The sequence below is a fragment of the Oncorhynchus gorbuscha genome, linkage group LG07 (genome assembly GCF_021184085.1).
Source record: "Oncorhynchus gorbuscha isolate QuinsamMale2020 ecotype Even-year linkage group LG07, OgorEven_v1.0, whole genome shotgun sequence".
Taxonomy (NCBI): domain Eukaryota; kingdom Metazoa; phylum Chordata; class Actinopteri; order Salmoniformes; family Salmonidae; genus Oncorhynchus; species Oncorhynchus gorbuscha.
Window position 1 is genome coordinate 10,733,242 of NC_060179.1, and position 13,548 is coordinate 10,746,789.

Here is a 13,548-nt window from a genome sequence, read left to right on the forward strand (position 1 = left end):
TTTCACTGTAAGGTCTACTACACCTGTTGTATTCAGCATTTCACTGTAAGGTCTACTACACCTGTTGTATTCAGCATTTCACTGTAAGGTCTACTACACCTGTTGTATTCAGCATTTCACTGTAAGGTCTACTACACCTGTTGTATTCAGCATTTCACTGTAAGGTCTACTACACCTGTTGTATTCAGCATTTCACTGTAAGGTCTACTACACCTGTTGTATTCAGCATTTCACTGTAAGGTCTACTACACCTGTTGTATTCAGCATTTCACTGTAAGGTCTACTACACCTGTTGTATTCAGCATTTCACTGTAAGGTCTACTACACCTGTTGTATTCAGCATTTCACTGTAAGGTCTACTACACCTGTTGTATTCAGCATTTCACTGTAAGGTCTACTACACCTGTTGTATTCAGCATTTCACTGTAAGGTCTACTACACCTGTTGTATTCAGCATTTCACTGTAAGGTCTACTACACCTGTTGTATTCAGCATTTCACTGTAAGGTCTACTACACCTGTTGTATTCAGCATTTCACTGTAAGGTCTACTACACCTGTTGTATTCAGCATTTCACTGTAAGGTCTACTACACCTGTTGTATTCAGCATTTCACTGTAAGGTCTACTACGCCTGTTGTATTCAGCATTTCACTGTAAGGTCTACTACACCTGTTGTATTCAGCATTTCACTGTAAGGTCTACTACACCTGTTGTATTCAGCATTTCACTGTAAGGTCTACTACACCTGTTGTATTCAGCATTTCACTGTAAGGTCTACTACACCTGTTGTATTCAGCATTTCACTGTAAGGTCTACTACACCTGTTGTATTCAGCATTTCACTGTAAGGTCTACTACACCTGTTGTATTCAGCATTTCACCTGTTGTATTCAGTATTTCACTGTTGTATTCAGCATTTCACTGTAAGGTCTACTACACCTGCTGTATTCAGCATTTCACTGTAAGGTCTACTACACCTGTTGTATTCAGCATTTCACTGTAAGGTCTACTACACCTGTTGTATTCAGCATTTCACTGTAAGGTCTACTACACCTGCTGTATTCAGCATTTCACTGTAAGGTCTACTACACCTGCTGTATTCAGCATTTCACTAGGTCTACTACACCTGTTGTATTCAGCATTTCACTGTAAGGTCTACTACACCTGTTGTATTCAGCATTTCACTGTAAGGTCTACTACACCTGCTGTATTCAGCATTTCACTGTAAGGTCTACTACACCTGCTGTATTCAGCATTTCACTGTAAGGTCTACTACACCTGTTGTATTCAGCATTTCACTGTAAGGTCTACTACACCTGTTGTATTCAGCATTTCACTGTAAGGTCTACTACACCTGTTGTATTCAGCATTTCACTGTAAGGTCTACTACACCTGTTGTATTCAGCATTTCACTGTAATTTCACTGTATCTACTACACCTGTTGTATTCAGCATTTCACTGTAAGGTCTACTACACCTGTTGTATTCAGCATTTCACTGTAAGGTCTACTACACCTGTTGTATTCAGCATTTCACTGTAAGGTCTACTACACCTGTTGTATTCAGCATTTCACTGTAAGGTCTACTACACCTGTTGTATTCAGCATTTCACTGTAAGGTCTACTACACCTGTTGTATTCAGCATTTCACTGTAAGGTCTACTACACCTGTTGTATTCAGCATTTCACTGTAAGGTCTACTACACCTGTTGTATTCAGCATTTCACTGTAAGGTCTACTACGCCTGTTGTATTCAGCATTTCACTGTAAGGTCTACTACGCCTGTTGTATTCAGCATTTCACTGTAAGGTCTACTACGCCTGTTGTATTCAGCATTTCACTGTAAGGTCTACTACGCCTGTTGTATTCAGCATTTCACTGTAAGGTCTACTACACCTGTTGTATTCAGCATTTCACTGTAAGGTCTACTACACCTGCTGTATTCAGCATTTCACTGTAATGTCTACTACACCTGTTGTATTCAGCATTTCACTGTGAGGTCTACTACACCTGCTGTATTCAGCATTTCACTGTAAGGTCTACTACACCTGCTGTATTCAGCATTTCACTGTAATGTCTACTACACCTGTTGTATTCAGCATTTCACTGTGAGGTCTACTACACCTGTTGTATTCAGCATTTCACTGTAAGGTCTACTACACCTGTTGTATTCAGCATTTCACTGTAAGGTCTACTAGACCTGTTGTATTCAGCATTTCACTGTAAGGTCTACTACACCTGCTGTATTTGGCGCATGTGACAAATAACATTTGATTTGATTTTGATGTATTTGATACCATTCCACTGATTCCGGTCCAGTTAGTACCAGGAGGCCGTTCTCCACTATTAAGGTGCCACCAACCTGTAGTACAATTCAATTATTTTGAACATTCCCAGAATATTGCCAAGAAAGTTCTGAGAATCTCGCTTAAAGTCACCATTTTTGCGAACTTAACCAGAATATAGTAAAACTGACATTAAATAGAACCACATGGGAACTTGTGTTTCTGTTCCTTAACGTTATTGGAGCCATTTGAGAACATGACTTCAGATAGAACCATGAGGGAACTAGTAGGGAACATTATGCTGAACTACTGACTATTCCCACAGAAGAAAGTAGTTTCTTAACTAAGTAAAAAATACTTTAAAGTACTTAAAGTCGTTGTTTGGGGTATCTGTACTTTACTTCACTACTTACATTTTCAATTACTTTTACTTTTACTTCACTACATTCCTAGAGAAAATAATGTACTTTTTACTCACGTACATTTCCCCAGACTCATAAAAGTACTTGTTACATTTTCAATGCTCAGGCAGGACAGCAATATAACACGTTGCCATTGCTACTGCCTCTGATCTGGTGGACTCACTGAACACCAATACTGTGCTTGTAAAATAAGTGTTGGAGTGTTCCCCTGGCTTGCTTAATATAAGGAATTTGATGTATATAATTTACTTGTACTTTTTACATTTACTCAGGTATGACAATGCACTACTTTTTCCACAACTGTACATCAAGTTGTATTTTACTGGGTGACTTTAACTTTTACTTGAGTAATTTTCTATACATAGTCATTTACTCAGTCTTTTCTTAGTCTTTACTCAGTCTCTACTCAGTCATTTACTCAGTCTTTACTGAGTCATTTACTCAGTCTTTACTGAGTCATTTACTCAATCTTTGTTCAGTCTTTACTCAGTCTGTCACTGAGTCATTTACTCAGTCTTTACTGAGTCATTTACTCAGTCTTTGTTCAGTCATTTACTCAGTCTTTACTCAGTCTTTACTCAGTCATTTACTCAGTCTTTACTCAGTCTTTACTGAGTCATTTACTCAGTCTTTGTTCAGTCTTTACTCAGTCTTTACTGAGTCATTTACTCAGTCTTTGTTCAGTCTTTACTCAGTCTGTCACGTACTTAGTCTTTACTCAGAAATTTACTTAGTCTTTACTCAGAAATTTACTCAGTCATTTACTCAGTCTTTATTCAGTCTTTATTCAGTCATTTACTCAGTCTTTACTCAGTCTTTACTCAGTCATTTACTCAGTCTTTACTCAGTCTTTACTCAGTCATTTACTCAATCTTTACTCAGTCTTTACTCAGTCTTTTTTTCAGTCATTTACTCAGTCTTTACTCAGTCATTTACTCAGTCTTTACTCAGTCTTTACGCAGTCATTTACTCAGTCTTTATTCAGTCATTTACTCAGTCTTTATTCAGTCATTTACTCAGTCTTTATTCAGTCATTTACTCAGTCTTTATTCAGTCATTTACTCAGTCTTTATTCAGTCATTTACTCAGTCTTTATTCAGTCATTTACTCAGTCTTTATTCAGTCATTTACTCTGTCTTTACTCCGTATGCATCTTTACTTTTACTCAAGTATGACAATTGATTACTGATTCCATCACTGATGGTTAGTTAAGGTATTATGTGGATTAACAATAAACCATTTTTAATTGAGTATCTATCTGCCCAATACATGATAGTTTTATCAAACTATTTTGTCCAGTAAGGTTTTCATATCAAACTATTATGTCCAACAAGATACTATATCAAACTATTATGTCCAACAAGATACTATATCAAACTATTATGTCCAACAAGATACTATATCAAACTATTATGTCCAACAAGATACTATATCAAACTATTATGTCCAACAGGATACTATATCAAACTATTATGTCCAACAATATATTTATATCAAACTATTATGTCCAAAAATATATTTATATCAAACTATTATCTATGTCCAACAAGAATGTGTGCTGTGACAGTAGTAGTTTGCTATGATTTCCCCTTGCATACCACAAGAGCAGGTGTACCAAACCACATTCCAGCTATGAGAATGGACCTAGACTAACAATATCCAACACAAAGCCTCTCCACATACTTGTTGCTTTCAATAGTGCCTTTAATGAGTGTAGGTGTGTCTATTTAACTGTATTGTACTAAAGAGGGTGTTTTTCCTATGTATTCCAGTTACATCAATGCAGTGTTATGCTGTGATGCAGCTGTTTGTCTGTGTGGTTAGGTTAGACAGATGGTAGCTGTTTGTCTGTGTGGTTAGGTTAGACAGATGGCAGCTGTTTGTCTGTGTGGTTAGGTTAGACAGATGGCAGCTGTTTGTCTGTGTGGTTAGGTTAGACAGATGGTAGAATGCAGCTGTTTGTCTGTGTGGTTAGGTTAGACAGATGGCAGCTGTTTGTCTGTGTGGTTAGGTTAGACAGATGGCAGCTGTTTGTCTGTGTGGTTAGGTTAGACAGATGGCAGCTGTTTGTCTGTGTGGTTAGGTTAGACAGATGGCAGCTGTTTGTCTGTGTGGTTAGGTTAGACAGATGGCAGCTGTTTGTCTGTGTGGTTAGGTTAGACAGATGGCAGCTGTTTGTCTGTGTGGTTAGGTTAGACAGATGGCAGCTGTTTGTCTGTGTGGTTAGGTTAGACAGATGGTAGAATGCAGCTGTTTGTCTGTGTGGTTAGGTTAGACAGATGGCAGCTGTTTGTCTGTGTGGTTAGGTTAGACAGATGGTAGAATGCAGCTGTTTGTCTGTGTGGTTAGGTTAGACAGATGGCAGCTGTTTGTCTGTGTGGTTAGGTTAGACAGATGGCAGCTGTTTGTCTGTGTGGTTAGGTTAGACAGATGGCAGCTGTTTGTCTGTGTGGTTAGGTTAGACAGATGGCAGCTGTTTGTCTGTGTGGTTAGGTTAGACAGATGGTAGAATGCAGCTGTTTGTCTGTGTGGTTAGGTTAGACAGATGGCAGCTGTTTGTCTGTGTGGTTAGGTTAGACAGATGGCAGCTGTTTGTCTGTGTGGTTAGGTTAGACAGATGGTAGAATGCAGCTGTTTGTCTGTGTGGTTAGGTTAGACAGATGGCAGCTGTTTGTCTGTGTGGTTAGGTTAGACAGATGGCAGCTGTTTGTCTGTGTGGTTAGGTTAGACAGATGGTAGAATGCAGCTGTTTGTCTGTGTGGTTAGGTTAGACAGATGGTAGAATGCAGCTGGTCACAGTTCCCTTTGGCCATTTTCTATTATGTCACTTGGGAAAGGACACACATGGCTGCACAGCCAGAGACATGTGGACAAGCTGTAATGGTTTTGTCTTGCATTAGTCATCTTGACTGCAGAACAGACGAGTCAAGACAAACCCTCAAGGTCCATATTGAAAAGGGCTTTGTGTTAAGTGTGTCTGTTCAAAGCCTGTCTGTTTGTGTCTCTTTCTATACTGTTCTGTATTGTAATAATTAATAAGTCATGCAGTGTTGTGAAAAGTATAGCTCTCAGGCGTCGTTACATAAATATTCAGTGGGTGTAGGTGCTATCAACAGTACTCATGTCCTTTCATACATGTGTCCTTTCATACATGTGCCAACTTTCGAATGGGTGTATTCTAATAGTTTTTGCATAATGACGGGTTATTAAAATGCCAATACAAATGGTAATTTATCAAATCTGATCTTGTCAGTAATAGGCTGAACATTTCGGCAGATTTTTGGACTTGAGTGCTGCCATGGTGAGGCCTTCCCTTCTCCCTTCTCCCTTCTCCCTTCTTCCTTCTCCATTCTCCATTCCGTTCTCCCTTCCCTTCTCCCTTCTCCCTTCTCCCTTCTTCCTTCTTCCTTCTCCATTCCCTTCTCCCTTCCCTTCTCCCTTCTTCCTTCTCCATTCTCCATTCCCTTCTCACTTCCCTTCTCCCTTCTTCCTTATTCCTTCTCCCTTCTCCCTTCTCCCTTCCCTTCTCCCTTCTCCCTTCCCTTCTCCCTTCCCTTCTCCCTTCTCCCTTCTCCATTCCCTTCTCCTTCCCTTCTCCCTTCCCTTCTCCCTTCTTCCTTCTTCCTTCTCCCTTCCCTTCTCCCTTCCCTTCTCCCTTCTCCATTCCCTTCTCCATTCCCTTCTCCCTTCCCTTCTCCCTTCCCTTCTCTCTTCTCCCTTCTCCCTTCCCTTCTCCCTTCCCTTCTCCATTCCCTTCTCCCTTCCCTTCTCCCTTCTCCCTTCCCTTCTCCATTCCATTCTCCCTTCCCTTCTCCCTTCTTCCTTCTCCCTTCTCCATTCCCTTCTCCCTTCTTCCTTCTCCATTCCCTTCTCCATTCCCTTCTCCCTTCCCTTCTCCCTTCTCTCTTCTCCATTCCCTATTCCCTTCTCCATTGTTTGTCCTTCTTGGTTCCCTTTCCTTCTCTTCTCCCTTCCCTTCTCCTTTCCATTGTGTGGTTCCATTCCCTTCAGATGGCCTGTTTGTCTCCTTCTCCTTCTCCCTTCTCCCTTCTCCCTTCCCTTCTCCCTTCCCTTAGAATCCATTCCCTTTTCCCTTCCTTCTCCCTTCTCCCTTCTCCTTCTCCTTGGCCTTCTCCTTCCCTTCTCCCTTCTCCATTCCCTTCTCCTTCCCTTCTCCCTTCTCCCTTCTCCATTCCCATTCTCTCCTTCCTTCTCCTTCTTCCTTCTCCCTTCTCCATTCCCTTCTCCATTCCCTTCTCCCTTTTCTCCCTTCCTTCTCCCTTCTCCCTTCCCTTCTCCTTCCCAGCTGTTTCTCCCTTCTCCTTGGTTAGGTTCCCTTCAGATTCCTTCTCCTTTGTCTCCCTTCTCCTTCCTTCTCCATTAGACAGATCCTTCTCCCTTCTCCCTGTTTCTCTGTGTGGTTAGGTTCCCTTCTCCATTGGCAGCTGTTTGTCTGTGTGGTTAGGTTAGACAGATCTCCAGCTCCTTTCCTTCTCTCCTGGTTAGGTTAGACAGATCCTTCTCCCTTCTCCTTGTCCATTCCCTTCTGTTGGTTAGGTTAGACAGATGGCAGCTCCTTCTCCTTCCCTTCTCCTTGGTTAGGTTAGACATTGGCAGCTGTTCCCTTCTGTGGTTAGGTTAGACAGATGGCAGCTGTTTGTCCTTCCTTCTGGTTAGGTTCTCCATTCCTTCTCCCTTCCTGTTTGTCTTCTCCTTCTAGGTTCCCTTCTCCATTCCCTTCTCCTTCCCTGTTTCTTCTGTGTGGTTCCATTTCCTTCTCCATTCCCAGCTGTTTGTCTTCTCCATTAGGTTCTCCATTCCCTTCTCCATTGCAGCTCCCTTCCCTTCTCCTTCTTCTTTCCATTCCCTATTCCCTTCTGTTTGTCTGTGGTTAGGTTAGACAGATCCCAGCTGTTTGTCTCCCTGGTTCCATTCCCTTCTCCATTTAGACAGATGGTAGAATTCCCTCTTTCTCCCTGTCCTGGTTCCCTTCCCTTCTCCTTCTCCAGCTTCTCCCTTCCCTTCTCCTTCTCCTTCTCCCTTCTCCTTCTCCCTTCCCTTCAGCTTTTGTCCTTCTCCTTCTCCATTCCTTAGACATTCCCTTCTCCCTTCCTTCTCCTTCTTTGTCTCCTTCTCCTTCCCTTCTCCCTTCTGTTCTGTCCTTCTCCCTTCTCCCTTCCCTTAGACTTCTCCATTGTTTCCTTCCCTTCTCCCTTCTCCTTCCCTTCTCCCTTCCTTCTCCTTCTCCATTCCCTCTTTCCCTTCTCCCTTCTCCTTCCCTTCTCCATTCCCTTCTCCCTTCCCTTTGTCTCCCTCCTTCTCCCTTTCCTTCTCCTTCCCTTTCCATTCCCTTCTCCATTCCCTTCTCCATTCCCAGATCCTTCCTTCTCCTTCTTTATTCCCTCTCCCTTCCTTCTAGACTCCTTCTCCTACTTTCCCTTCTCCTTCCCTTCTCCCTTCCCTTCTCCCTTCTCCTTCTCCTCCCTTCTCTCCCTTCCTTCTAGGTTCTCCCTTCTCCCTTCTCCCTTCCCTTCTTGTCTCTCCTTCTTCCTTCCTTCTCCTTCTCCCTTCTCCTTCTGTTTGTCCTTCTCCTTCTCCTTTCCATTTCCTTCTCTCTTCCCTTCTCTCCTTCCTTCTCATTCCCTTCTCCTTCTCCTTCTCCCTTCCTTCTACCTTCCTTCTCCTTCTCCCTTCTCCCTTCCCTTCTCCATTCTCCCTTCTCCCTTCTCCTTCTCCTTCTCCCTTCCCTTCTCCTTCTCCCTTCCCTTCTCCTTCTCACTTCCTCTTCTCCTTCCCCCTTCCCTTCTCCCTTCCCTTCTCAGACAGATCTCCCTTTCCTGTCCTTCTCCTTCTCCTTCTCCTTCTCCTTCCTTCTCCTTCCCTTCTCCCTTCCCTTCCTTTCTCCCTTCCTTCTCCCTTCCCCCTTCCCTTCTCCTTCCTTCTCCTTCCTTCTCCCTTCCCCCTTCCCTTCCCCCTTCCCTTCTGTTTCCTTCTCCCTTCTCCTTCCCTTCTCCCTTCCCTTCTCCCTTACCTTCTCCATTCCTTCTCCCTTCCTTTCCCTTCTCCATTCCCTTCTCCCTTCCTTCTCCTTCCCTTCTCCTTCTCCTTCTCCTTCTCCATTCTCCTTCTCCCTTCCTTCTCCCTTCCCTTCTCCTTATTCCTTTCTCCTTCAGCTCTTTTCCTTGTCCTTCCCTTTCCCTTCTCCATTCCCTTCTCCATTGTTTGTCTGTGTGGTTCCTTCCCTTCTCTCTTCTCCCTTCTCCTTCCTTCTCCCTTCCTTCTCCATTCCCTTCTCCTTCCCTTCTCCTTCTCTGTTTGTCTTCTCCCTTCCCTTCTCCTTCTCCTTCCCTTCTCCATTTGTCTGGTTCCCTTCCCTTAGACCTTCTCCCTTCCCTTTCTCCTTCCTTCTCCTTCCCCTTCTCCATTCCATTCTCTATTCCTTCTCCCTTCCTCTTCCTTTCCTTCCTTCTTTTCCCTTCTCCATTCCCTTTCCCTTCTCCTTCCCTTCTCCTTCTCTCTTCTCCATTCCCAGCCCTTCTCCATTCCCTTCTCCCTTCTTCTCCTTCTCCTTCCCTTCTCCCTTCCCTTCTCCCTTCTCTCTTCTCCATTCTCCTTTCCCTTCTCCATTCCCTTCTCCCTTCTTCCTTCTCCCTTCTCCCTTCTCCTTCTCTTCTCCTTCCTTCTCCTTCTCCATTCCCTTCTCCATTCCCTTCTCCTTCCTTCTCCCTTCTCCTTCTCCTTCTCCTTCTCCTTCTCCTTCCCTTCTCCTTCCCTTCTCCCTTCTCCATTTCCTTCTCCCTTCCCTTCTCCTTCTCCCTTCTCCATTCCCATTCCCTTCTCCTTCCCTTCTCCCTTCTTCCTTCTCCTTCTCCCTTCCCTTCTCCCTTCTCCATTCCCTTCTCCATTCCCTTCTCCCTTCCCTTCTCCCTTCCCTTCTCCCTTCTTCCCTTCTCCTTCTTCCTTCTCCTTCTCCTTCCCTTCTCCTTCTCCATTCCTTCTCCTTCCCTTCTCCATTCTCCTTCTCCTTCCTTCTCCCTTCTCCATTCCCTTCTCCTTCCCTTCTCCCTTCTCCTTCTCCATCCCTTCTCCTTCTTCCTTCCTTCTCCCTTCCCTTCTCCATTCCCTTCTCCTTCTCCATTCCTTCTCCCTTCTCCTTCTCCCTTTCCTTCTCCCTTCTCCCTCTCCATTCCTTCTCCATTCCTTCTTCCTTTCCTTCTCCCTTCTCCTTCTCCCTTCTCCCTTCCTTCTCCTTCCCTTCTCTCTTCTCCTTCCCTTCTCCTTCCCTTCTCCTTCCCCTTTCCCTTCTCCCTTCTCCTTCCCCTTCTCCATTCCCTTCTCCCTTCCCTTCTCCCTTCCCTTCTCCCTTCCTTCTCTCTCTCCATTCCCTTCTCCTTCCTTCTCCCTTCCCTTCTCCTTCCCTTCTCTCCCTTCTCCCTTCTCCCTTCTCCATTCCCTTCTCCATTCCTTCTCCCTTCCCTTCTCCTTCCCTTCTCCATTCCTTCTCCATTCCCTTCTCCTTCCCTTCTCCCTTCCTCTTTCCTTCTCCTTCTCCTTCTCCCTTCTCCTTCTCCCTCTCCTTTCCTTCTCCTTCCCTTCTCCCTTCTCTTCTCCTTCTCCCTTCCATTCTCCCTTCCTTCTCCCTTCTCCCTTCTCCCTTCCCTTCTCCCTTCCCTTCTCCCTTCTCCTTCCCTTCTCCCTACTCCTTCTCCCTTCCTTCTCCTTCTCCTTCTCCTTTCCCTTCTCTCTTCCCTTCTCTCTTCCCTTCTCCCTTCCCTTCTCCCTTCTCCCTTCCCTTCTACCTTCCCTTCTCCCTTCTCCATTCCCTTCTCCCTTCCCTCTCCATTCTCCTTTCCCTTCTCCTTCTCCCTTCTCCCTTCCCTTCTCCCTTCTCCCTTCCCTTCTCCCTTCTCCTCTCCTTCTTCCCTTCTCCTTCCTTCTCCTTCCCTTCTCCTTCCCCCTCCCCCCTTCCCTTCTCCCTTCTCCCTTCCCTCTCCTTCTCCTTCCCTTCTCCTTCCCTTCTCCTTCCCTTCCTTTCTACCTTCCCTTCTCCCTTCCCTTCTTCCCTTCTCCCCTTCCTTCTCCCTTCTCCTTCTCCATTCCCATTCCTTCTCCTTCCCTTCTCCCTTCTTCCTTCTCCCTTCTCCATTCCCTTCTCCATTCCCTTCTCCCTTCCCTTCTCCCTTCTCCTTCTCCCTTCTCCCTTCTCCCTTCTTCCTTCTCCCTTCTCCCTTCCCTTCTCCCTTCTCCATTCCCTTCTCCCTTCCCTTCTCCATTCCCTTCTCCCTTCCCTTCTCCCTTCTCCCTTCTCCATCCCCTTCTCCCTTCTTCCTTCTCCCTTCTCCCTTCCCTTCTCCCTTCCCTTCTCCCTTCTCCATTCCCTTCTCCCTTCTCCCTTCTCCTTCTCCCTTCCCTTCTCCCTTCTCCCTTCTCCATTCCCTTCTCCATTCCCTTCTCCCTTCCCTTCTCCCTTCTTCCTTCTCCCTTCTCCCTTCCCTTCTCCCTTCTCCCTTCTTCCTTCTCCCTTCTCCCTTCCCTTCTCTCTTCTCCATTCCCTTCTCCCTTCCCTTCTCCCTTCTCCCTTCCCTTCTCCCTTCCCTTCTCCCTTCTCCATTCCCTTCTCCCTTCCCTTCTCCCTTCTCCCTTCCCTTCTCCATTCCCTTCTCCCTTCCCTTCTCCCTTCTTCCTTCTCCTTCTCCTTCCCTTCTCCTTCCCTTCTCCATTCCCTTCTCCATTCCTTCTCCATTCCCTTCTCCCTTCCCTTCTCCTTCTCTATTCCCTTCTCCTTCCCTTCTCCCTTCTCCCTTCTCCTACCCCTTCCCTTCTCCTTCCCTTCTCCCTTCTCCTTCTCCTTCTCCTTCCATTCTCTTCCCTTCTCCCTTCTCCCTTCTCCTTCTCCCTTCCTTCTCCCTTCCCTTCTCCCTTCTCCCTTCCCTTCTCCCCTCCCTTCTCCCTTCCCTTCTCCTTCTCCTTCTCCTTTCCTTTCTCTTCCTTCTCTTCTTCCCTTCTCCTTCCTTCTCCTTCTCCCTTCCCTTCTACCTTCCTTCTCCTTCTCCATTTCCTTCTCCTTCCCTTCTCCATTCTCCTTCTCCTTCTCCTTCTCCCTTCTCCTTCCCTTCTCCTTCTCCTTCCCTTCTCCTTCTCACTTCCTTCTCCCTTCTTCCTCTCCCTTCCTTCTCCTTCCCTTCCCCTTCCCTTCTCCCTTCTCCTTCCCTTCTTCCTCCCTTCTCCTTCCCTTCCTTCCTTCTCCCTTCCCCCTTCCTTTCTCCCTTCCCTTCTCCCTTCCTTCTCCCTTCTCCCTTCCTTCTCCCTTCCTTCTCCCTTCCCCCTTCCCTTCCCCCTTCCCTTCTCTTCCTTCCCTTCTCCTTCTCCTTCCCTTCTCCCTTCCCTTCTCCCTTACCTTCTCCATTCCCTTCTCCCTTCCCTTCTCCCTTCTCCATTCCCTTCTCCCTTCCCTTCTCCCTTCCCTTCTCCCTTCTCCTTCTCCCTTCTCCATTCCCCTTCTCCTTCCCTTCTCCTTCCCTTCTCCCTTCTTCCTTCTTCCTTCTCCCTTCCCTTCTCCCTTCCCTTCTCCCTTCTCCATTCCCTTCTCCATTCCCTTCTCCCTTCCCTTCTCCCTTCCCTTCTCTCTTCTCCCTTCTCCCTTCCCTTCTCCCTTCCCTTCTCCATTCCCTTCTCCCTTCCCTTCTCCCTTCTCCATTCCCTTCTCCCTTCCCTTCTCCCTTCTCCCTTCCCTTCTCCATTCCCTTCTCCCTTCCCTTCTCCCTTCCCTTCTCCCTTCCCTTCTCCCTTCCCTTCTCCCTTCTCCCTTCTCCATTCCCTTCTCCATTCCCTTCTCCCTTCCCTTCTCCCTTCTTCCTTCTCCATTCCCTTCTCCATTCCCTTCTCCATTCCCTTCTCCCTTCCCTTCTCCCTTCTCTCTTCTCCATTCCCTATTCCCTTCTCCATTCCCTTCTCCCTTCTTCCTTCTCCCTTCTCCCTTCTCCCTTCCCTTCTCCCTTCTCTCTTCTCCATTCCCTATTCCCTTCTCCATTCCCTTCTCCCTTCTTCCTTCTCCTTCTCCTTCTCCCTTCTCTTCTCCCTTCCCTTCTCCCTTCTCCATTCCCTTCTCCATTCCCTTCTCCTCCCTTCTCCCTTCTCCCTTCTCCCTTCTCCCTTCTCCCTTCTCCCTTCTCCCTTCCCTTCTCCCTTCCCTTCTCCCTTCTCCATTCCCTTCTCCCTTCCCTTCTCCCTTCTCCCTTCTCCATTCCCATTCCCTTCTCCCTTCCCTTCTCCCTTCTTCCTTCTCCCTTCTCCCTTCCCTTCTCCCTTCTCCATTCCCTTCTCCATTCCCTTCTCCCTTCCCTTCTCCTTCCCTTCTCCTTCTCCTTCTCCTTCTTCCTTCTCCTTCTCCTTCCTTCTCCCTTCTCCATTCCCTTCTCCCTTCCCTTCTCCATTCCTTCTCCTTCCCTTCTCCCTTCTCCATTCCCTTCTCCCTTCCCTTCTCCCTTCTCCCTTCTCCATCCCCTTCTCCCTTCTTCCTTCTCCCTTCTCCCTTCCCTTCTCCCTTCCCTTCTCCCTTCTCCATTCCCTTCTCCCTTCTCCCTTCTCCCTTCCCTTCTCCCTTCTCCCTTCTCCATTCCCTTCTCCATTCCCTTCTCCCTTCCCTTCTCCCTTCTTCCTTCTCCCTTCTCCCTTCCCTTCTCCCTTCCCTTCTCTCTTCTCCATTCCCTTCTCCCTTCCCTTCTCCCTTCTCCCTTCCCTTCTCCCTTCCCTTCTCCCTTCTCCATTCCCTTCTCCATTCCCTTCTCCCTTCCCTTCTCCCTTCCCTTCTCCCTTCCCTTCTCTCTTCTCCATTCCCTTTTCCC